Below are 22,006 nucleotides of genomic sequence, written 5' to 3'. Positions count from 1 at the left end.
TACAATTCAAAGATTTTTAGTAAAGTTACAGAATTGAATAATCACTGACAAGCATTTTAGAAGTCACTAAGAGAAATAGTTTGGCTAACCAAGAGTCTACAGCTATTAGTAACAACTTCCCACAGACAAAATGTTCCAAATTCAGGCAAGACTAGGAAAACACACATAGGAGAGTATGAACATATTTATCCATACATGAGTGTTAAAAGGACTTACTCATCCTGCTTTTTGCATTTAAGTGGACAAAGGTCAAACCAATTATAAAAGGTAAGCTTAGCTTTTATTACATGAATTACTTATACAGAAATTCAGGTATATCTCATTGAAGGAAAAGACAAGATCATAAATAATTAGGTGACAACTGTTTGCCATAGAGTTCTTACTCTACGAACATGTTTTATGTGTAATATAACTTTCCCAGCATACATAAATCTTACAAAACTTAAATCAATTTACAAATGTTTTATACTTTGTATAAAGTGACATACATTTTGTAAGTGGAATCCCTCTACCTCACTGGTTTTAACGCGAATTACTACTGACTATTACGTTCATGGCAGACTTTTATAAGGCAGCCTCTATTTCAGATCTCAACCTGGTTCATAATCTATCCAAACTTAGGTAACAGACTGATCCATAAACCAGATGCATCCTTCTCAGTGCTGATGGAGAAGTCGTTGGATTAAGCTAATCTAAACCATGATTTGAGGAATTTAGTAACTCATTCCACATATACCAGCAATATGTGTAAGATTTAATAATGATACATTGCTTTTCCCCTTCCATATCAGATTCTTCTAATTTCAGATTTTTAAGTATTACACATTAGACTCCGTAACCAAGGTATGAGATAGGAAGACAAACGGCTGAATGCATACGCAAGGATCTGGAGGTCCTAACGAGAGCAGTGCTATCGCCTCGAACCACAAGCTACACCTGGACTTTCGAGCCTTGCGGCCGTGAAGAGGAAATGATTGGAAGAGGATCTAATATATATTCCATCCTGGACAGTCTGGCAACTTAATTAGCTTGTCAAGAAAGCCGATCTCTTTTCCAAAAGAAAAGTCTCCTGTTTCCAAGTGAATTAAAAGGTGGGAGGCGGGGGAGGGGGCGGCTTGATGATTTAATTATGACGCACGCTAATTCATCCGTGGAAGTTTGGGTTCGATTTCGAGCAATAAAGACGCTGTGTGGGTTGGTTTACAGTGCAATGGCAGCGCCAATTTAGCAGTTAATCATCAAGGAGAAGCGGATGACAAAGGCAATGCCAGACGTGAGTCAGGTCTGTCCCTTAACTTTGCAAATGACACTCTACCTGGGGAGAAAAAGGATTTGCTTACTTTCAGCAGGTACAAGCGCCCGGACTCTCTTGACCTTGCTCAACACATTAACTGTGAAGTGATTAGCAAAGTTTGAATGGGGGCTCTGGTTATACCAAAAGACAACCATACACCTCTGCAATGTTTTAATTAACAGCTAACACTTCAAATTAGTTTGTTGTTGCTACAGTAATTACCTGTTCCAGTGAGTGCATGGAGGAAGCGCTGTTGTGAGATGTTTTTACTGTCTGGTGCTAAGTGTCCCGTTTCGTTTGTGACCAGCAGAGGCCTTCTGGGAACAGTCCCAGTCCTTAAAATTGAGCCCAAAACATATACACTGAAGGACGGCAAAAAGCTAAAAGCCTGCTATGGATTTCTGGACTACTTAAAATAACAAAGAACCCGGCACAAGAGAACAGCTGCCATCCATATTTTGTCTTTGTTCCAGTTAAAACAAGAGGTTCTAGACGACTGAACAAAGAAGCCGGCGTCAACACGTCATCTCGGCAGAGTACGGAATCACACAGTTTACAGCATTGGTAAGGAACACGGAACACTGCCTAGTCAAATCCCTTTCTTTGCCAGTGGGAACGCTCACACAGCCAGTGTCGAAGTTGAGACTGGAACTACGGCTGGATACACAGAACTCAGGACCAACAGGAAATGCATGGTGACGTTCCAGTTTTCTTCACGGGAAACACAGTAAGTCAAAATTTGGGAAGGCACAGATCTATTTCATTCAGGCTAAGGATCATCAAGTCCACATCTCCCCAGGCAAGCCAGCTCTCTGTAATCACTGCCCAGCTCCCCCAGAGGCAGAGCAGCCAGGAGCTCTGAAGTCACGGCCTGCTTGCCCGTCTCATCCGCGTGAGCCTGACTCGGTAAACCTGAGCCATGTGCCAGCTGTCTGAGTCTGGACCCTCTACCTTACGGAGCTGTGAGGACTCAGGATTCAGTGAAGGAATACCGAGGGAGGGCGTGGTACGCTACAGACAGGCACTGAATGTTACAAAACAATCACCACAGCCATCTCAATGCTTACCGTGTTTACCGCCTGCCCACACGCTAGTCGTTGATACTCCAGAGAGGGGGGATAAGTGCCCATGCAGGTGTTCACCTCAGTGGAAATCCCATTTGGCAAACTGCTGTTGCTACGTGAGGTGTTTGTCAATCTCCTTGGGTTAATATATAGGAAAATATAAATGACTCTTAAAATATCTTAATTTTTGATTTTATTTATTTGAGAGGCAGAGAGAGGTTGTCCATCTGCTGGTTCACTCCCCAAATGGCTGCAAAGGCCGGAGCTGTGCTGATCCAAAGCCGGGAGCCAGGAGCTTCTTCTGGGTCTCCCTTTTGGGTGCCAGGCCCAAGCACTTGGGCCATTTTGTACTGTTTTCCCAGGCCATCAGCAGGGAGCAGAATTGGAACTAGAGCAGCTGGGACTCAAACCAGTGTCCATCTGGGATACCAGTGGTGCAGGCGGAGGCTTAACCTATTACGCCATAGCGCTGGCCCCATGTCTATTTTCCTTTAATGTACATCTTTATACGACTCTCTAAAATACAATGTTGAGGCCTCTCCTACTTTTCAGACTTTAATTGTTCTGTGACAGCCCCTAGCACACTGCAGAAAACTGGTCATGTGTCTAGCTTCATATTATGTTGTACCATGTCTTAATCTTTTTGTATTCCTTATGCTTAGCACTAGTCCTAGCCCATGGGAGGTGCTCCATACTTAACAAACGTTTGACAAGTAATTACTACTTTTGATTGAAAAAAATCTATTATTGGATAGTGTTTCATAAAAAATTCAACACATATATGGTTAATTCTGTCATCTCTTGGAAGCTATTATAACGACCTTCACTTCATAGGTAGGTTTCTTACTGCCGAACCGAAGTCCTGATGCAGACTTCACGATCTGCCGCCTAGTTACTTCACTGGTCTCTGCACCTGTCAGTCTCCTTAACCACAATATTCCATCTGCACCACTAAACATACGCCCACCTCCTCCCGAGGCCCAGACGACTTCCTCGGGTGTCCACGTGGCTTCCTCCATTACTTCCTTCAGGTCCAGTATTACTTCCTGGCTCTGCTACACAAAACATCCCATTCGCCCTTCACTTTCTTTATTCTTCGGAGAATTACCAACACCCAATAGAGTTTACTAATTTATGATGGGTCTCCTATCACTAGACAGGAACTCCATGAAAACAGAAACTTTTGATCTTTGTTCTCTGCTGCGTGACCAGTGCCTGAAACTGTCCTGCAAACATTTTTTAAAACATTTATGGATGAAAACATTTTCTTGATTGTTATAGGTGTATTTAAGATAGTGTGTTCTTTTTCTAGAAATTATTCATTTTCCTCATTTTCAAGTTTATCATAAAGTTTTATATTATATTCTTTCTTTTTTAAAAAAGATTTATTTATTTATTTGAAAGCAGAGTAACAGAGATGCAGAGGCGGTGGGGGGGGAGTCTTCCATCCACTGGCCCACTCCCCAGATGGTCACAACAGCCGGAGCTGCGCCAATCCGAAGCCAGGAGCCAGGAGCCTCCTCTGGGTCTCCCTCGCAGGTGCAGTGACCCAAGGACTTGGGCCATCTTCTACTGCTTTCCCAGGCCATAGCAGAGAGCTAGATTGGAAGTAGAACAGCCAGGACTTGAACCAGCACCTATATCAGGTGCCAGCATTGCAGGCCGCAGCTTTACTTGCTACATCACAGCACTAGCCCCTCATTGTTTTTATATTTCTCTCTCTTTTAAAGATTTATTTATTTGAAAAGCAGACTTTCAGAGAGAGAGAGCTAGCTTCCATGTGCTGGTTCATGCTGCAAATGGCCACAATGGCCAGAGCTGGGCCAGGCTGAAACTAGGAGCCTAGACCTCCATCTGGGTCTCCCACATGGGTGGCAGGGCCCAAGCCTTTGGGCCATCTTCTGCTGCTTTCCCAGACATATTAGCAAGGAATGCTGGGTCCGAAGTGCAGCGGCTGGTACTGCAACTGCTGCTCATATGGGAGTCCGGCACCGCAGGCTGCAGCTTAACCTGCCACAACACCTGCTGCCTGTTCTTCAGTGTTTCCTCCCTCCCACACCCACTAGCTTACTCCCTGCCCTCTCCTGTTCTGGAATTAGGTGGTAAGTCTATTAATATCCAGCTCCTCTTTTTGAATATACGCGCACAAAGCTGTCCTTTGAGAATGACGCTGGTACATCTCTCGAGTTCTCCCACGTGATATTTAAGTATCTTTACTTCGATTATGATGTATTATATGACTCATCAGTTATTCAGATGTAGGCATTTTGATTTCCAAATGTATGGAGGTGATTAACTACTACTAAACTAATGTCTAAACTAATTATACTGTTGTCATAAGAAAGAGATCTAGGAGCCAGCATTGTGACACAGTGGGTTAAACTGCCACCTGTGAGACGGGCATTCCATATGAGCATCTGTTTGAGTCCCAGCTGCTCCACTCACAATCTAGGTCCCAGCTAATGTGCCTGGGAAAGCAAAAGATGGCCCACATGCTTGAGGCCCTGCTACCCATTTGGGGAGAACCAGACAGAGTTCCAGGATCCTGGATTCGGCCTGGCCCAGCTTTGCCCATTGGGTCATTTGGGGAGTGAACCAGTGGATGGAAGATCTCTCTTTCCCTCTGTAACTTTGCCTTTGAAATAAATAATTTTTTTTTAAGAAAGTGATCTATACATTAGATTTGCTTTGTGACTTAGTTCATATAATCAGTCTAAAAATACGTTTGGTACCTACAAAAAAGTAATTTTCAACAGGATTGGTGCAAAGTTCTAGGCATGATCATAAGACCACCCCACTAACTGTGATGATAAATCTACTACAATTCTTAGTAATTCTTCTGTTCAATGTATTGATTACTGAGAGACATTCTCTATGTGGATATGCCAAATTTTCCTTGTAATTCTATCAACTTTTGCTTTATAAATTTCATAGTTATGTTATTAGTTACATACAAGTTTAGCACTATTATGTAATCATAGCATCTTTTTCTCACATCATCATGTATTAGTAATTTTTAAAATAGTTAATTTATTTATTTTACCTATTTGAAAGGCAGAAAGAAAGAGCTATCTTCCATCCACTGGTTCACTCCTCAAATGCCCACAGCAGTGCTGGGCTAGGTGGAAGCCAGGAGCCTGGAACTCATCCAGGTCTTCCTCATGGGTGGCAGGGACTGAAGTACTACAGCCACCACCTGCCGCCCCCCAGGGTTTGCATTAGCAGGAAGCTGGATGAGAAGCAGAGGTGGGACTCACACCCTGGCACACCAAGGTGAACACAGGCACCCCAAGCCGCAGCTTAACCCCTGTGCCACACACGGCCCTGTAATGGTCCTTTTTAACCCTAATAAAACATTTTGCCTTAATGTCCACATTGTCTTATATTGCTATAACCATAGAGGTTTTTTAGTTGTTGTTAGTTTTTCCCTTTATTTTTCCTCATCCTTTTCCTTTCAACTTTGCTGTGTCTTTGTTTTAGGATTTCTCCTAAAATAGTTTGAAACAGTAGCCAGCTGTAATTTTAAGAATTCAATCTAATATTTTATTGATCAGAAACACTAGTCCACTTATACTTACTATAATTGCGGATATAGTAGGATGTATTTCTACCACCTCATTCATTTACTTTATACTTCCCCTCTCTTCTACTATATCAGTTCATTCCCCTTGATTCTATTTTTGAAGTTATGTATATTTATTGTCTTTCAGTTGTTTTCCATAATTTTTAACAATTATACTTAATGAAATCTAAAGTTAATTACTATCTCTACCCTTCTGTCTCACAACACAGAAATCTGAAAACAAATGCTTTAATTCCAATCAGCCCTTCTTATCTCAACAAATTATTTTTTTCTACTTTTTTTTTGGGGGGGGCCTCACAGTTGAATGACACTTTAAAGGAGACAAGTATATCCTCAGTCTCTGGAGAATATGATTTCATTGTCTTTCTTTTTCTTTTTCTAAGATTTATTGATTTATTTGAAAGGCAGAGTTACAGAGAGAGAAGGAGAAAGAGCGATAGAGAGCAAGTAAGAGAGAATCTTCCATCCTCTGGTTTACTTCCCAAATGGCTGCAATGGCCGGAGCTTCATCCAAGTCTCCCATGTGGGTGCAAGGGCCCAAGTACTTGGGCCATCTTCTGCTGCTCTCCAAGGTGTATTAGCAGGGAGCTAAATCAGAAGTGGAGCCAGTGCCCACATGGTGGGGGGGGGGCACTGCAGGCAGCAGCTTAACCTGCTGTGCCACAGTACCAGCTCCAATTCCATTGTCTTTCAACTTTTATCACTGGTGTTGGAGTCTGCTGTAGTCCCTTTGCTGGCCAACACCAAGTCACCAAAGGTTTTTGAACAGGGTAGTGATATGACCTTGTTGTGGCTGACGATTACTACATTACTAGCGGAAAGAAAGGGAAACTGAAGAGCGCAGAAACACCCAGGAAGCTAGCACAGAATCGCAGGTGAGAGGCAGCGACACCCGCAGCAGCATGGTGCTCTGGCCTGCATGTGCTTTCTCCCCCAAGAGTCCACATGTGGAAGCTTGGTTCTCAGTGTGGTGATGAAGACACGGGGGCCCAGTGGGTCACTGAAGACGCTCTCTTCAAAATAAATGTATGTGCCTCTTGTAGGACCCCCACTTGATTCCCATGAGAAGTACTAAACAAGAACAAGCCTGGAGGCCTGCACTGGGGTGCACCTGATCAAGTTGCCACTCGTGACTCCAGCATTCAGTATTGGGGTGGCAGGGTGAGTCCTGGTTGGTTTGCTTCTGATTCAGCTTCCTGCTATTGTGTCTGGAAAGGCTGTGGCTGATGGCTCAAGTGCTTGGGCCCCTATCACCAAGTGAGAGACCTGGATGGAGTTCCTAGCTCCAGGCTTCTGCTTGGCCCAATCCTGGCTGCTGCAGCCATTTGAATCAACAAATGGAAGAGGAAGATATCCCTCTCTCTGTGTCTCTCTGTGTGTGTGATTCTGTCCTTAAACTTTTTTTTTTTTTTTTTTCAGAAGATCACTTAGGCTGCGGTAGGGAGAACTCACTTGCAGGAAGGTAAGGACAGAAAGGGGGAGTCCACTTTGGAGACCCCTGCAGTAATCCTACCAAGGGGGGACAGGTTTGGAACAGGGCTACAGGCAAAGACGTGAGAAGTAGTCAGCTTCTTGAAATATTTTTGAGGCAGAGCCCACAGATTTGTGGCTCTGCTATATGATCTGAGAAGAAAAAGAAGGACCACAAAGTTTTGGTCATTAGCATGTTGTACAATAGAATTATCATTTACTGAGAGGGTTTCGGAGGAAAACCAGAGTTCGGTTTGAGGTAACTTTGTAGTGGCTAAACAACAAGTAACTGATCATTAGACAGGAGTCTGCAGGTCAGGCCAGAAGCCAGGGCTGGAGGTACAACTTGGGCTCCTCTGCATGCAGAGGATACGTAACAGCCATGCAACTACACAGGCTCACTCAGCGTGCAAATTACCCAGAGAAGCGCTGGCAAGCCTGGCCCTCAGGCTCTCTAAATTCAGGAGCTAGAAGACCAAGAAGAAAACAGTAAGGAGATGAGATGGTGCAGGCAGCCAGCAAGCAACGGACTCCCCAGAATGGTGCCCCTGAGGCCATAAATGTCCATCTCCCCAAGTGAAGTACCTCCCACAGAGCAGGTGTTCAAAAGACCGATATGAAAAGAAATACTGGGAACAAATGCACCGATTCCGCTCTCTGTTCAGTTTCCCTAAGGATCTTTAAAAGTAAGGAAAAGGGAAGATGGAAAACAAGATGTTGGAAAGTCCTACGTGCACACAGGACATACGGGGGCCACCACCTGTGCGCACGTTCCAACATCTGGACTCCTGCACGCATTTGCACCACGCATAAGATCAACTGCATCTGTACTTTACAATGTTTACTGAAATTATTTATGCTTAGACTTTCAAATTCTAAGAGAACCAAAAAAATAGAAATACGAACCGTCCCAGCTGACTCCTGTTCACAAAATAAATAACCTAGAGCTGATCATATATTTTCTGATAAAGTACGTACAATCTCATACAGTTAAAGCAGGCATCTGATTTCTATAGCACTATTCTGTGTATTAATTTCTGAACATCTTCCAATGACATTATTTTAAATTATGAGCAGAAGGAACTTGTAACAGGGAACATCTGTGTTTCTCTGGTGATTGTGAGGTGGGATTTAATTTTAGAATGGGGGTGCTGACCTATGATCGGACAATAAATAGTTCTGATTTCAGCAGAACTGACAATGTGATGTGTGATAAATGTCAGCTTGTTAGCAAAACAGTCATTAAAATAAGTATGGAAACAGCTTTCCTTGCCCCACCCTTGAGAAGATCTCATGAGGAATTGCATGTGGGACAACCTGTGATCACAATGGCAGGACAGGACTGTCAATGCCTCCATTTCAATGGAGGGCCATTTCCTTCACAAGCCACAGGAGCCACATGCCACCGACTTAGTCCTGCTCTCACATGACCCACTTCAGAGAAGGCTGGTGAAGAGGGACTCCTGCTCTGTGAATTATTTATAGGGTGCTATCAATTGTTAGGAATTTCTCCAAATGGACAGGAACCCTAAGAAAATCATCCAGTGACTACAATGTGAAAAGCAGTAGACAGGATTTGTCTTCACAAAGCAGCAGTCAATAGAAAGGGGGGATCATATCCTGGGCAAGCAGGAAAGAAGCGGATGTTTATTTTGCTCCCTGAAGTTCTTGGTGGATAGGCAAGGTGAACAAAGGTGAGCAAAAGCTACTTACAAATAGATGAAAGCTACAAACAAATGCATTTGTGGCTATCAGCTCGCTGAAGAGACAATGTCTCTCCCAAATAATGAACTCAGTTCTTTGTGTTTCCAGCCAAGATTTCACAGCTTCTGGGATACAATGGATTCCCCTGTCTCTATTCTTTGAATGTTCTATGTAAATCAGAGGCAAGGAGACAAAGGTAAAAGACAAAGTTCTCCAAGGTCGGATTCACTACACTAGAAAGTTGTATAGGGAGGAGACAAGCCATTGTTTCAAATGAGACTGTTATCTATACACTCTATGCAACTCTTAAAATTCTCATTATCATAGGAAGTTAAGAATTGGCCATATTCAGATTCAATTATTAAATCTGCCTCCCTATCAAAAAAGTAAGGCATTCATTAAAGTCAATATGATCCAGGATCATTGGTTGCCATATTCACAGATGCTGTTTCCTTGCCTTTTTTTAAGATATTCTATCAAAAAAAACCAAAAAACAAAAACAAAAACAATTATGCTTTCGTGTCAATTCAGAATAACTTCCCTCACTTCAGGTATTTCCATTCCAAAGACTTTATAGCTTTGGCATAAAAGAAAACTAAAACTAAAAGAGAATAGATGATAGAAACTAATAGGGCTAGAGTTCTACTAGGAGAGGATACACGGAACTCTGAGACTCCTACTTCAAGCAGGGAACCCGAAGGCTGATTGTACTACGCTGCCCAAGCCTGTGGGGCTGAGCAATTCTGAAACCAAAATAAAACACAGAAAACACTTTTTCTGCTGTATGGGAGGTAAGTGCAGAAATACATATGGGTACACAAACTCACACACAAACCAAACAATCTTTTGCTATCTTGGGAGATTTAATTTCAAAGCCCTCTGAAGGTCCTCTTTTAATGCAATGACATGTTTTCCACAACCCAATGTAAATGAGCTGTCAGTCCACTAATGAGAATTCGGTCTCATTGCCTTTTAGAGATCTGTTCACTTGGTAGGTTTCTTTGGAAGGGGCAGATTTTACTCATCTGTTTAGGACCGATGATCCGGCTCTGGGATTTTGAAGAGTGCTATATTACGTACTAACACAGCCATCCACAGGGAAAAAATTTCACATAGTTTCAGGGAAATCAACACTGACAGTTGCTGCCTTCCATAATAGATAAACACATTAGCCAGGCTCTGGCTATTAAAACAGAAAATCCAAAGTAAACAGCAATTGTACAAAGAAGCGTTTATGTAAACTGTACCAGTTCACATAGCTGTCTAGGCCGACCTTCCTTCTGCCTAGCAGCTCTTTACAGATGCTTGACCGCTGCTGGGTAGCAGCAGTAGATTATCCGTGGTTCATCAACAGGGACCTCAGACCGCTTAAATGGCAAATCAAACGTGTGATTAGATTATAGATATTAATTTCAAGGAGCTGGTTGTTCAAAGGGATCACAAATAAACCCAACGTCTGATATGGGGGATTTGGTTGGGTTAGGAAGATTTTCCATCAGAGCAAAGCTGGTGTAACCACACATTTTATCATTTATTCTTTCCATTCTCTCTGGTTATACAGCCCTTTTGACGCCTGCACTCGCCTCCACATCGACGCCGTCATCTGTGTCCATATTTCTTCTGTAAGTTGATGTGGCCTGGTTCAAGCCTTTAGCACTCCCCACACCAACTAGAGTAATGTCTTTTAATATATGGCCTAAATACCTTTGAGATCAAGGAAGCTAGTCACAGCGATCCCTTGATCAAATGTTCTGAAAGAACGTGATGGGCAAAACGGAGAGAGGCGAGAGATATTAAGTCCAGTGGTGAGAATGGAAGAAACAATGGAGTAGTTAAGCAATACACGTGGGGAAAACCAGGAGCGCCTTGAGGATTAACTAGCCAGGAAACTTTCCTGAAATGGGCTGACTGCAATAATGTCTCTGTTCAGTTTCCTGGAAGACAGTCAATCACCTTCCAAAATCAGACAACCTCTTTCCACTAGCAACATCCTATTGTGCTTTATTATCTCTAAAATACTTGTCATTTAGAGAAGCTATTTGATTCATACAAAAATTTGCAAGATCACAGATCTTTCACAGATCAGAAAATCGAGGCTTGGCAGTGTTAACCACTGCCGTGGACTGCTTGGGATTCCTGTCTGGTAAGTGCTGCATGGGAAGTGGATCAGCAACCTCCGAAGCCAAGTTCGGTGCGTATCCCAACAAGCTCTGCGCGAGAACAAGAGTGGCTTGCTTCTAGAATAGACCCTCTAATTGTCTGCATAGTTCTCTGGATATGGTCAGTGGTGATTTTTAAAAAGCAATAGGAAAATCGATTGAACGACTCACTTTCCAGAGTTGCATTAACTTTTTCAGGCCACTGGGGTACAATTGACTAAATTACCTCTTCTGGAACACTGAATAGCACCCCAGTGGGTCAAAGAGTAAGTGCGCCTCTGGAAAGTGAGCCATTTACCCCTCCTTCCCTGTGGCACCAGATGTGATATGTCCCCTACGACAGAAATATTAACCCATTTCCATTAAAAACCCACGAAATTGCCCCACACTAGATAAAATGAGTATGGGGAACTTGGGGGAGGGGGGTGGGAAGCAGGAAAAATCAGCCTCCTGCCCACGATACTGGTGAAAAGTCAACATGCACTTAGGTAAAAATATTCATTTTTCATTCAGTGGAGATTTACTATAATCAAGACCTCACAACAGAATAAAAAAAATATAAATTCAAAGCTGATGGCTTCCAGGGGAGGCCTGCACAGGACACCAGGATGATGAGTTTCATCTTGTGCTGCAGTGTTTCATATGTGAGCTCAAGCATCCATCTTGCTTATGAAATAAAGATACACATCACAAACAGCTGGCCCCTCACATACATCATCAGAATATAGCTTATCCCTTTACCCTGAAAAAAAAATAAATCCCTTGGCTAGCAAGTAAACATATTATTACTTCTAATCTCCATAAAGGCAGAAATCTCCAAACACCTTTCTGAGTCACCTTTGGAATGGCTGCTGTGTGATTTCACATTTGCGAGCTACCTCAACCACATCAAGCATGTCAGCGCTCAGCCCGGCTAGTCCTTCGCTCTTCTGGAAGACGGCTATGCCACGAAAATAAGACAACTTTAATTTAAGAATCATCCAGCTTCTAATTAAACTGCCACAGGCAGCTGGTTGGATAAGTTTTAATCAGTTTCAATCACCTATTGATTGGTATACTGAAGCCTAAAAAATTAAAAGTAAAAGATGATTGGGGAATTGTCCCATCTCAGAACAACAGCAGAGGCCTCTGTAAATAACTCCTCTTTTAACCATCAGCTCAATGAACACTTCAATACTGCAGTACAAAGTCTTCTGCAAAATTACTTTAACTAACAAGCAGAAATTTATCAGCTTCAGCCAAAATCAATGCTGAAATCAATTTGAACACTGGTTGTGTCTAAAGGGGCTCATTGGCAATTTAGGGAAATTACACCATGTAAATGCCTGTGCTTTAATTGAACAGTTTCATCAACTAGGCTGTGATTGCTGTCCATTCATTTATTTACTTTCACTGCAGCTACCACTCTGCAAAGGAATGGCTTTTGTCAGGCTGCGCAGAGGCACTCCGTCTTCATTTCCTGCACTTCTGTGTAGAACCGACCGCAAGAAACAGCATATCCTGACGAGACCAGGACAGACTTTTCCCTTTAACATAAAAGCTGAACACCACACACCGGCATCAGACCATACGCCATCAGGAGCCGGTCATCCTGAAACCCATAACAGGAAGGAACCGGAGAGTCTTGCCTGCACGTGGCTCTGTGCCCTAACTGTGAGGGCCACATGGGGACGACAACCAGGACAGTGTCTGGATTTTATAGTCGACTCCCATGCTTTTTTTTTTGAGATGTCTTTGATAACTTCCACAAGTGTGTGTGTGTGTGTGTGTGTCTGTGTGTCTGTGTGTCTGTGTGTCTGTATGTATACTGTGTCAGAACGTTCTCCTTCAAACGTTAGGGAACATTTTCTTGTAGAGTCCCCTGAGATGAGTCAAGAGAAGGCACCATTCTCCAATCCATTTAGGAGATAAAGGCTTAAAGGCATCACAGTTACTAAGTTAAATAGACAGAGACAGTACTGGGCGGGGGGGTGGGGGGGGGGACCCAGCTTCTATATAAAGACCAGCAAGCTCAAAAATAAACACGATTCTAGTGGTGATCTACATGTGTAAAATTAGGGTAAGGAAACTAACCACAGAGGAAACAGTCCAAAGAGTTGTATGCTGAAGTCATGGGGGTGTGCAGGCTGGCATGAACCTCTGACCTTGGACTAACCAGTCCAGCTGTTTGTTCACTTGGCTCTCTGTAAGGGACACCTGCTTGATGCAAAAAGCACAAAGTACAGCTGTTGTGCAGTCTGTTTCCCGTGGCTTCTCACAGGGCCAAACGCTGGGATTTCCTGGGAAGGGCGCCGGGAAAGTGGCTCCCTGCCCTGCTCTGGAGCCTCTGGGTCCATTTATCTGGGTTTCGTTTCTCCCCAATTCAAACAAGCATGCTGATGCCTACTGTGCGGGCTGTGTCCCAGGGCAGCTAGCGGAGGGCAGGGGCTTGGGATGCAGGGCGACTCTGAGCACCTCTGGTGTGGGGTGTCCTGAGGCCCCGTCAGGTGGTTCTGGGCCTTCAGAGTGGCAGCGGAACTTCTCACGTGGCCCTCAGCAACGTGCCCCCAGCTGCTGGGCTCTGCCAGCTTTCTCTAAGAATTATATTAAAAAAAAAAAAAAAAGTTAAAAGGGAGAAGAAATTCAGCACGCACGGATTTGACGTGGGGCACATGTCCCTGCAGCCCGAGCCGGCTCCTCTTCTTCACCCCCACCACATTTCGCTGGCTGTCCGTATTGTTGCAGATTTTAGTCATAGTTCTTAGATAACTTTCCTCAACACTTAATTACGGTTTAATCTGAGCTTTATGTTTATTGACTGAGTCTACTGTTACATTTTGCTGCTACACTTCGCAGCTGTAATGGAATCAGTGTGTTCGAGAACCTCCCCACACACACCAAGCTCCAAGTACGCTGAGCTTGTTAAAATGCCATATTGATTGTGCCCTAAAGCAAGTTCTAATTTTGTCTGAACACTCTTCACTTCATTACTTGAAAGCACAGAGCAACGCCCAGGAACTCCACTTTTGGCAATGATACTCTACCCGCACCCTCTTCCCTTCTTGCCAACACTGACAAGGCAAAGCATGGGCATTTTTGAGATCAAGAGAACGACCTGATATGTTTAAAAACATAGAAGCTTACAGAAAATTTTACGCTTACCACACACAACCTAAACCTCCATCATCATCTTCCCTTCTAATTTAGTAACCTGCTCCACCAATTCAGTGTTATTACACGAACCAGAACCCCAACATCTTTCACTCTAGTGAGGCAGCAATTCAACAGTAACCAATGACAGAGCAAAGAAAGAAAGAAAAAAAAAATACTGTGGCAGAAAGTTACATACAATGAATGCCTCATGGAATTTTCAGTGAATTATTTTCCAAAAAAGCAATTTAAGTAAATACCCTAGATGCTACAGGGTACAAATATTTGCTTGTACTATATGCCAACTGAGAGTACAATTTCCTAACACACCAAGTACTGCAAAATAGCTTTAAAAATTCACTGTGTCTTACAAACCAAGAAATGCACCGCCTCTACTAGCCCAACCACACAATTCACCTAGGGATGTAATTATCAAATTCTAAGTTTTTGATAAGAGACCCAAAGGACTGACCAAATTACAAGTCACGCTGCAGTAAGTAACCCTGTCGGCCAAGCAGAGTTCCAGCAGCTATTAACAAGCCTCAAAAATTAACACCCAGAGACGCCACATCACTGACTTCCAGAAAATACATTAATTTCTATCGCACATCCAGAGATAACTTGGGTTAAAAAGGGAAACTCAGAGTGAAAGGCAAACAAAACCCTTGGCTCGAAGAACCCTGCCAGTCCTGCTCTCGGGTCAAGAGGCCCACGTGCCAGCCGACCAGACCCTTGGTGCACCCCTCAATCCCTCCACTCCCCACCTTTCTCTGTGGTAAGCACACCTTCTTGGCAAGAGTGAAAAGACGAAGCGTGACCAGGTGCTGAGCGCGCTCCACGCCGACTACACTGGCCGGGACACAGCGTGCACACTCGTGCTACAGCTTCTGCCTGAGCGCTGCTTCTGCCTGGAAGGTCCCTGTCCTTTCGGCTGGCACACCAACCGCTCAGGTAACCCTTCTCCAAGGACCTGCTCTACATTCTTCTCTGCACCTGCCAGGTCTGATACCACTTTACCTCAGTATTACCTTGACGACTGTCTGCCTGCCCCACGAGAGTGAGCCCCACGAGCACACTGACCCTGTCTGCTCACCACTGGACTGCAGGTGCTCAGAACGGTCCTAGGTACTTGGTACTGGGTGATGCCCACCAAGTATCTGTGCAGTGAGCAGATGGACAGACAATAAGGCAGAAGTCAGGGGAACAAAACCAAACCACACCTGACGTGAGATGTCTATGGTAACTGAGGATGAATCTGGTTCTGGAACTTCGACTCGGGAGGACCCTGGGCGGTCATCCCCACCCAAGTCCTCGTGGGGATTCTTCCCTCAGCAGTTCCAAGGAGGAGCCACACTGATCTGCTTAAGGTGCAAGAGTCCTCCGCCTCCCAGCACCCAGCACCCAGCACCCAGCACCAGGCATCACTGAGTGTCCATCCCTAGGCTCTGCAGGGTAATTCCCAATACACTCCTGAAAGGGCCCCCACCCAGACAGGCCAAGCCTGACCCTGCAGCGAGGCCCACTAAGGGCCGTCAGAGGCATCCAAGACAGCAATTCTGTCCAGCTCACGGAACACCAGGCAAACCGGTATCTACAGCAACAGTCTTCAGATTTTTAAGTCACTTGTTGGAAGTTTCTCACGTCGGGCACAAGTTAGCCAATGCCTGCAACTAATTCTCAACTCAAACGGCAGTTCTTCCATGAGGCCCTGCCTACCTCAGCCCCAGGGCTCCCGCTCCACAAGGACGGACTCCCCCCCTATCTGCAGGTCCCATGAGGGCGGGGCTGTCCCCACATGGGACACAGGGCCGCCCTCCCACACAGCACACACTCGGAACCTGGCTGCCCAGGAAGGAGGGAGGACTACCCAGGCACGAAGCCAGCCCCCTCATTCTTGTCTCCATGCTCCTCTGAGTGCTCTCAGCTGCTCATGTCTCGCAAACTCAGCGCCCAGAGCTCGATGTGGGACTCCGCACTGCGGGAGGAAGCAGGTCCAGATGTCCCGCACTCTCTCCTGACGCAGCCCAAGAACAGATTTCAAAGGCAGCTAGACCTCCGCCACCCACATCCACAGGCGTGTGCTCAGGGCTATCTACCTGCTCACACCACTTCTGCAGGGGACTTTAGAATTTTTTTTAATAAGGAAAGCATTTAAGTAAAATATTAGAAAGAAGTCCTGCCGCTTCAAAATTATTTTTTCCCTGGGAGGAGATGATGTTAAACACTCAGATTCAGCAAATTCTTACTTGAAATATTACCATAATGTATTGATTTTTTACCAGACTCAATTGACTGAAAAGTTGTTTGTATAGCAATATTGGCCAAACCAATATACTAGAACAATTTTGCTACCCATAGTAATCAAGTGCATTTCTGAAGCATAATTATACTATCATAAAAATAAAGCCAAGATACCCTTTTCCAAGCAATAAAACTATAGGGGCTATAAAATAGGAAGAAGAAAGGACTAAATAAATGAGATTTTTTAAAATGAAATGTAGTGTCTTTCAAAAACACCACTGCCTCCTTTTCCTTCCCTTAAGCCAAGGTTAGCAAAAACTGATCAATACTTCAATCTCAATAAACTATTTCAATAATAGTTAATTCGGGTGGAAACAGAGTCTGAAAGTCTCTGCTCGGTGACCTGTGACATCCTGTCGTGTTGGTGGGCTGCCAATAATCCATCATGGCCATAATGGACATGAGCATGTGTGAAGCTACAGGAACGCAGTACGGGGCGCGCAGAGCAAAGGTGGGACAGGGAGGAGCCTCAGGAGCTCAGGTCCAGTCTTTAGCTCCTCATCAATGCAATACACATTATCGTTCAAAACAAACCTGGAACGGCGAATGCTGACAGAGGGAGAGAGGGAAGCATACATAATTAATTTTATTTGACAAATACTCATTGATTTTCTGAAAACATGAATCCCCTGCTTGTCACGTGATACTGCGATGCAATGCAGCCATACATGAGTATTTAATTTTGCATTAGGATGGGGTCTTGTTTGCTTGTTTAAATTATGATCTTGGCTGCAAGGAAAAGGCTCTTCATTTGATTGAAAATTTAAACACAAAATAAATCAAACAATCACTCTAGCTCTCAGGTCAATATCAAACCATTTTAAAAACTATTTGTAATTTATAAGAGGCACGGTGGGGAGGAACGGTGAAGCGGTGGGGTCAATGACACAGTCGCTAGAGGAGCTGAGGCCACACCTACTGCTCTCTGCTGTGGTTTCACACCCTCAGGACAGCTGGTGAGAGAGGAAGTCAAGGATGTCGGGTGCTCTGTGGTTCCAGGAGTCTCGTGCTTTGAGGTATTTGGTTTACTAAATAACATGTATTAGCTAATTCATGTATTTTCTCATTGCATATATAGATGACCATCAGCGTTTCTGTATCTCATTAAATAAATCACTGTACTACAATGAGTTGATACAACTTCAGCCCCCAGACACAAATTTAAAGTCTGATCTGGCCTCTACAGCTGTACTGCAAAGGGCAGAATACCCCTAAGGTAACAGCTCACACAATTTTAGTTTCTAGCTGCAAGGGCCATCCCCAGGCCTCCAGCAACCACCTCTTCAAACAGATAAAGCAACAGACAGCAGGAGACCAAGACCCTGGGGAGTCACTGCCCTTCCCTCATCTTCCTGCCCCTGGATATGTTCAAATTAATTCTGAAATAATGGTATATGTCCAATCTTCAAAACACCATGTAGGCGGCACATTATATCACTGAGAAAATTCTTCCCAAAGTCCAAATTAGACTCTTTACTGTAGCGGAAGCCAGAGGTGGTAAATTCACTATTTTCAAATACCTAGAGATTAGAATACATGGCCTAAAAGCTGGACAATTTGAGTCTTAAGAGCGAATAATTTGAATTAAGGAAAAATACTACAAAAGATCATCTTTGGACGGTTGTTTGCCAACTGACTTAGCATGATTCAATCCTAAGAACCAAATACTGCTTCAATTCTGGACCCAAAGTTTTGGTGGCTCCATCAAACAAAGGAAGTAGAGTCGAACTGACTGGGTTTGGAATCAGAAAACTGGGCTTGCTAATTACTGGGGCTTCGGTGGGACAGACCAGCCAAGGAACGAGCCCACGGTGATTACCACGCTGGGTCCATGGGTGCTTACAAAAAAAGTAATCATTCTTCTCGGTGAATGATCTAAAACAATTACACAACCTCTCAAACTCACCAGATATGGGGAAGAATTTCCATTTGCCTCATTCTCATTTTGGCCAATACGTATCAAACACCAAATTCAATCCTGAAGATTGTACTTGGCCTCACAAGGAAACAATGGATTCTGCTTAACCTGAGACAGCAACACAGCAAAAGAGCAGAGATGCTGTGCAGAACACGGCCTTTCCACCGAACGGCCACAGGGCGGCAAGCCCAAGCCCAAATGGTAAAATGGCCTTACCATCAAACCAGCTTTTTTTTTTTTTTTTTTTTTTTTTTTGACAGGCAAAGTGGACAGTGAGAGAGAGAGACAGACAGAGCAACCGGAAAACAAAGAGTAACACAGAAAATACTCCAAAACTTAAAAACAAATTAGCAAACACACACAACAATAAGCCTTATTCAGGAAACACTGAAGTATGTAACATGTAGCATAAGACAGATGCAGTTTTCAGCGCTACTTCTACACAGCTGTAGTTCAGTAAGAAGTCTGCAGAGGCTGCTGAGGGAGGGTCCCATGGGCAAGGAAGGGGAGGAAGTGTAGGGTTTATGTCACTGCCCTGTCAGTGCTACCATTACCAGAAACTGACACTTAGCAGGTGGCGGTAAGCCCTCAATGGATCATCTCACTGAACCTCACAAGGACTACAGAGACACCACGACCGTCCCCATTTTACAGATGGGTAAATCAAGGCACAGGACATTATACAACTTGCTCAAGGTCACACAACAAGCTAGTGGCAGCCGCAGGGTCTGAACATTTGGGGCCAACGCTGTGGCACAGCAGGTTAACGCCCTGGCCTGCACCGGCATCCTATATGGGCACCGGTTTAAGTCCCGGCTGCTACACTTCTGATCCAGCTCTCTGCTATGGCCTGGAAAAGCAGTAGAAAATGGTCCAAGTCTTTGGGCCCCTGAAGAGGAAGCTCCTGGATCCTGGCTTCAGATCAGCACAGCTCCAGCCATTGCGGCCAATTGGAGAGTGAATGATCGGATGGAAGACTTCTCTCTCCCTCTTTCTCTCTGTGTAACTCTGACCTTCAAATAAATAAATAAATCTTAAAAAAATAAAAGAGTCCTGACACTTAATCGTAATACATCTATTGTTCTCTATTTTCTTGAAGATTTTGAAATTCACTGTGAATCTCTCAGAGCAGAACAGAATGTAAATCTTTCCTTAATTTAGTTTTTTAGAGTAACTTGTAGCCCGATGAGAAATGGAGCCGTAATAAAAATGCATTCACTCCCTTTTCCTAAACTTTTCTGTTTCCTAGGCTTGGGTTATACTTATAAGGTATTTCTTTTATGATCCACTTAGCCCAATACATAATCTAAGAAATTTCAATTTAAAACCACCTGCCTCAGTCACTGTGGTAATCCAGAGAACAGCCCAAGCAGGGGACAGCCCACAGAATCTATCAGCGCTGGGTTAAACGTCCAGGGCCAGAACTTCATATTTTATAAATGTGGAAAAACACCGAGACACAAAGGGTGAAAGTGTATCAACAGCTAAATAATATACATCACAATTACACACGGTATCATATCCCTTGAAATTCACAACGTCTCATCAAGTGGACCAGATATGACTGAAATATTAAACTTTTGCTTTGCACTTATTAGCTTCCTTATACATTATAAGAAAAAAATTAAATAGGCCTGTTAAGCAGTTTTGTTACCAATGAGTGACTTTTCCAATATTTTCCTCATCTAGTTTATGTAGCATAGCTTCTAATGCAATCATTTCATTTGAAAAGCTGTAATTTTTATAGCCAACACCATTAAGGTAAACTTAGTGTAGGAGAAACTCAATCATAACACATCAAACACTTAATTTTATAGAGGATTTTGTAAAGTGGAATCTTATTTCTTAAAATGATGATAGCATTTCCATGTGCAGAACCCAGCGCCAGGGATGAGAACAGCACAAGCTGCAGCCCAGACAGAAAGGAAGCCCAGTGATCAGACAGGTGGTTTCGCGATGGGACCTTCACATTCTCTCCCCTGAAGAGTAACAGAAGCAGTACGATAAATGGGATTTCTTCTTTTCGTAAGCAATCTGTGTCAATCAACTACTTACATTATGACAACTGACATTCACCAGTGTCAAAAACATATTAAACCTTACAACACTCACACTGAGCATTAACAAATAAACTCTTCAGAGAGTTGCTGCCATTGTAACAGCCGAGCAAACTGAAGGGCCTGTGCTAGGGATGTGGGAAGAATGTTCCCTTGGATGCTGTGGCCCATAAGAAGCAGAAGTGCTGGCCATGCTTCTTAGTTAGAAACCCCATTAACAGGGCGAACGAGGAGTTACTGTTTAACAGGCACGGAGCCGCAGCTCTGCAAGATGCAAAGAGCCCTTGGGGCTGGATGGTGGGGACGGTGGCACAGTGTGAACCAATGTGACGCTGCTTAGCTTCGGAGGGTGACGATGGCAAATGCTACATGCGCTCTGCCACAGTTAAAATTAATAGTTTTAAAACAACACTAACAAAAATCTCATTTTTACAATTTTTCTTTGTGCGTATTATTTGTACTTCTGTATATACACCACCTTCCACCATTTTTCTAAATAAACCACATTTTAAGCTAAAGGATTAAAATGTAACCACCGATGATATTACTTCTAATAAAAATTATCTGCTGTGGTCTGCTGGTCGTACGTTTCTTCCCTTCCGGAATAAACTAGGATGGCAAATCTACAACAGGCTTTCAATTAAATAAGATTTGTTGAAATAACACAGATAAGAAGTAAGGAAGGCTTCTACAGAAATATTTTTGGATTCCATTTAAGCCGATGAAAACCCAAAGCGTTGCTAGACATCTTTCCTGTTTTATTCTTAGATGCTCAGAATAAAATCATGAGGAAGAACGTTGAGCCTTGAAAACTGCCCCTTCCAGAGAGCTCAAGGAACAAAATCAAGTGCACATGGTCCCTCTTTCCTTTCTAAGGGTGCCTGAACCCCAGAACCATCCCAGCTGGTACAAACTCTAAGGCCAGGTGAAAATGAAGAGAAGACGAGGAGGAAGAGGCTGATATGCAGGACAGGGGCTGCCCCGGGAAGGTGCTGGTGCGGTGTGCTCCAGGAAGGAGGGAGATGAGTAACCTCCAGACTCGTCGGACCCACGCAGTCTCCAACACTTCCAGAGCAAGGCCCACGGATCGTGGGAGATTTATTTCTCTGAATTACCCTAGTGGAAGGACCTCACGTTCAGGTCAGAGATCCACGCACTCGGTCACCTGCAGGCAAAACACAATCCGAGTACGTGGACCTGGTTCTGAAAGGGCTGCAGCTGGCAGAAAAGACTCGCATCCTGGCCTCTGCGGCGGAGGAGATGGAAGCTCTGGAGCAGAGCTTGGACTGCCAAGGAGCTTCCGGCCCCGAGAACTGGGGTGCGTTCT

At 44.0% G+C, this 22,006-nt stretch overlaps 1 protein-coding gene and 1 long non-coding RNA gene across 6 annotated transcripts in view; one reads left to right on the top strand and one right to left on the bottom strand.

Annotated features, from left to right (window-relative positions):
• Window positions 1–22,006, bottom strand: part of MAP2K5 (mitogen-activated protein kinase kinase 5) — a 271,279-nt gene that overhangs the window by 183,652 nt on the left and 65,621 nt on the right. The gene's annotated exons all lie outside the window — the stretch shown is intronic.
• Window positions 1,331–21,638, top strand: LOC138844710 (uncharacterized). Its single transcript, XR_011380945.1, has 3 exons — window positions 1,331–2,021; window positions 3,193–10,737; window positions 11,197–21,638. It is a non-coding gene; the product is annotated as an uncharacterized lncRNA (long non-coding RNA).

Source organism: Oryctolagus cuniculus, chromosome 12, assembly GCF_964237555.1.
Source record: "Oryctolagus cuniculus chromosome 12, mOryCun1.1, whole genome shotgun sequence".
In the NCBI taxonomy this organism is placed as follows: domain Eukaryota; kingdom Metazoa; phylum Chordata; class Mammalia; order Lagomorpha; family Leporidae; genus Oryctolagus; species Oryctolagus cuniculus.
The sequence above is the reverse complement of the archived record's forward strand: the minus strand, read 5'-3'. Positions and strand labels throughout refer to the sequence as shown.